We start from the raw sequence: 3,320 nt of genomic DNA, 5'->3' as shown, positions 1-3,320 counted from the left end.
CTGAACCCCAGGCTGAGCAAACAGGTGGGTGCCAGACCCAGGTGAGGGAAGACAGCCAGCCCCAGGCTGAGAAAGCAAGAGAGGTGAGTGGGCTGCGAGGGGCTGCGGGGGCACCCTCTGGGAGAGAGCAAGGGACAGGATGGAGAGGGGCGAAGAGGTGGTTTTGCCACCTCATCAGGCAACACCAGGAGAAAGAGATGGAGGAAGGAAGAAAAGCATCATGCCTTCCTCAGTGGACCATGGGCCTCACCACTCAGGCCGCCTTCAAAATGCAATTTCCATTTAGAGCAGTCAGAGACCCATCAGGGGAGGGTTGGTTAAATGCGTGGTGCCTCCTGCATATCACAGAATATTACATGGCCATTAAGAAAGAATCCAGTGCAGCTTAAAGAACACCCCACAATGTCCGCAGTGTGTTGCTAGGTAATACAGGAAGTTGCAGGGCTATGCTTAGTAGGATCCTGCTTTTCTAACATAAATAAAGGTACTGGATGAACCAGAAAAGCATCTGTAAGGACATCCCCAGCTATCTCACCGGGCACGGGGATGGATAGAAGGGTTTGTGTGTTTTTTTACTTTTTGGGTTAAATATCTATATCATAAAAGGCCTGTGGTCGTGACGCCGTTGCAGCGGCTCTCGCGACAGGCGGGGCGGGGTGCCGGCAGCGTCCGAGGAGCGTGTGAGGCGTCATGGGGCAGCAGCCATGCCCTGATGGCAGGCTAGGCCTAGGAGACTCTACACACACATGATTTAATCATGCGCTGGGCCTCTAGTTTTAAATATTTCCTTCCTTTTTTTTTCATATAACTTTTTATTACATTGTTGTTAAAATTGTTCTTATTAGTTGTTGTTAATCTCTCTTACTGTGCCTTATTTGTAAATTAAACTTTATCATAGATATGTATGTATAGGAAAAAACATAGTATATGTAGGGTTTGGTGCTATTAGTCGCTTCAGGCATCCACTCGGGGTCTGGGAACAATCCCCTGTGATTGGGGGGGGGGGGCTACTATACATCAGTTGATAAATTTTCAGTTGATCAGCAGCCTAGCCAGGATCTCTAGCCAAGTTCTGGTCAGGATCTCCAGTCAGGTTCTGTGTCCATGTTCTCTTGCTAGGTTCTCCTGCCAGGTTCTGTCACCAGGTTCTAGTCAGGTTCTCTTGCCATGTTCTGTCCAGGTTCTGTAGCCAGGTTCTATCTCTAGGATCTTCAGCCAGTTCTCTCGCTAGGTTCTGTCTCTAGGTTCTGTTGCCAGTTTCTGTCCAGGATCTTTTGCCATGTTCCGTCTCTTGGTTCTGTGTCTAGGTTCTGCCTCTTTCCTGTTTGAAGTTTGAGTGCTTTACAATGATTGGTTTTATCATCGGGAGGGAATGCAAATTTCCTGTGAAAAGAGGATGGTGGCACTGCTCAGGGCTGTCTCCTGTGGTGCCAGGGGGCCTGGCAGTGGGCTGGCCGAGGGGCTGCAGAGGAGAGGGTGCTGGCAGGTGTGGCCCCACCCGACCCCACCGCAATCACCCTACAGGCCAGGCTCCCATCTGGCCTTGGCCTTGAATCAGGCTGTTACTTCATCTGTGTTTGCCCGAGGCTTGGCCTCTGGAGAAGCATGTAAGTAACTTTTGTAAGTTCTGACCAGTTTACAAAGCACGTCCACATTTCCGTTCCCTCATTCAGAAACATCGGGGAGCCTCTCCCGCAAGGTACTGGGGATAAGAGAAGAAATAAGCCACGGGCCCTGCTCCTGGGGGCAGACCTCGTGCAGGTGGCGCATCCCCTTGAGGCCATGTCACAGGTGTGCCCAGGGCGGGCCGGAGCCCAGAGGCCCCAGTCTGAACGTCAGGGGAGTACAGGCATTAGCCTGACAAAGGAAGGAGCCATAACGGAAGAGCTCTCACCACCAGCTGCCCGCGGAGAGCCGGCCCCATGTTAGGAAGGGAGCTGCCCTCCTTGCTTAATCTTTAATGTCCACAGCAACCATAAGAGATGCAGCATCGCTGTCCCCCTTCAGAGGAAAAGGCCAAGGAGCCAAAAGCACAGGGAAGGGTAGAAGCTGGGGGAGGCGTTTGGGGTCACGCCACCCAGGGGACAGAGGCCCTGCTGGTCCCACAGAAGCCTCCACAGGGCCCAGGCCTCCCTCCCACCTGTGGGCTGGACTAGATCATTCAGAACCATCCCCCATACGCAGACTAGCCACAGTGTGACCACAGCCACAGCCCAGGGTCTCCCGGGCTCCCGGGTCTGGAACAGCCATTCTGCCTGCTTCCCCCAACCCCACCTCACCCCCCACAGCCGGGCACTCTGCAGCCACCTCGAGAGGACTACGGTGGATGCTGCCACCCATGAGGGTGGGTGTCCTACGGGGTCCTCTGAGCAAACAAGGCTCATGGGAGTCCCCACCCTTCACCAGGCTGCTCCTGCCCTGATGCGGCCCTGCACGTCCCTACGCGCCGAGCACAAACACAAACGCTACTCCCGCCGTAAACCGGCTTCATTTGTGCCAACTGGACTACTCTCCTCAGAACAGCTCACTGCCATCTACAGCACCCGGTGCTCAGTGGTCCTTCATGGCCTCGGGGTGTGTGTGTGTGTGTGTGTGTGTGTGTGTGTGTGTGATCTGCGTAGGCATGTGGGCATGTCTGTGTGTGCGGTGCATTAGCATGTGTGTATACAACTGAAGTGTAAGTCCCTGAGGGCAGTGCCATGGCCCTGCTCCTGCTGAGTGTCAGTATTCCCTGTCCATACCAGTCACAAAACAGGGGTTCTCTACATCTGCTCCCAAGGGCACACTCCCAACTCCCCCCCCAAAGAGCCCCCTGCTCCCCCTATAGCTCCCCGAGCACCCCCTCGTGCTCAAAGCTGGTGTTGAGGGAGTGGTCAATGCTTAGATGCTGAATGTCCCTTGGACAGTGAATCTCTGGCTGCCGCCACCATCTCTTTGTCCATTGCTCCCTCTCCCTCGTGGGCACCTACGGGAGGCCCCTGCCCAGTGGCTGAGACGCAGGAGCAGAAGTTCCCATTGTGTCTCTGAAACCGAGGCAGGCCTCTGGCCGTAGGGAGAGAACGGTGGCTCCAGGAGCCGGGGGCACTTATTCCATGACCCTACCCCCCAGGGAGGGCCTCGTCACCGGGAAGATGTGGGGTGTCCCTGACTCAGGCCTCCCAACCACAGTGTGGGAGCAAGGACCAGCTAGGGAGCCCGTCCTTCAGAAAAAAGACTCAGAGATGGCCGGAGTGCCGTGGGGCCTCCGCTACGAAAGTGGGTCACCATGGGGGGAAAGGTGGTTATAAAAAGAGATACTTTCTCTGGAAGCTGGTCTCGGC

This window comes from Myotis davidii, unplaced genomic scaffold (genome assembly GCF_000327345.1).
Source record: "Myotis davidii unplaced genomic scaffold, ASM32734v1 scaffold448, whole genome shotgun sequence".
In the NCBI taxonomy this organism is placed as follows: domain Eukaryota; kingdom Metazoa; phylum Chordata; class Mammalia; order Chiroptera; family Vespertilionidae; genus Myotis; species Myotis davidii.
The sequence above is the reverse complement of the archived record's forward strand: the minus strand, read 5'-3'. Positions refer to the sequence as shown.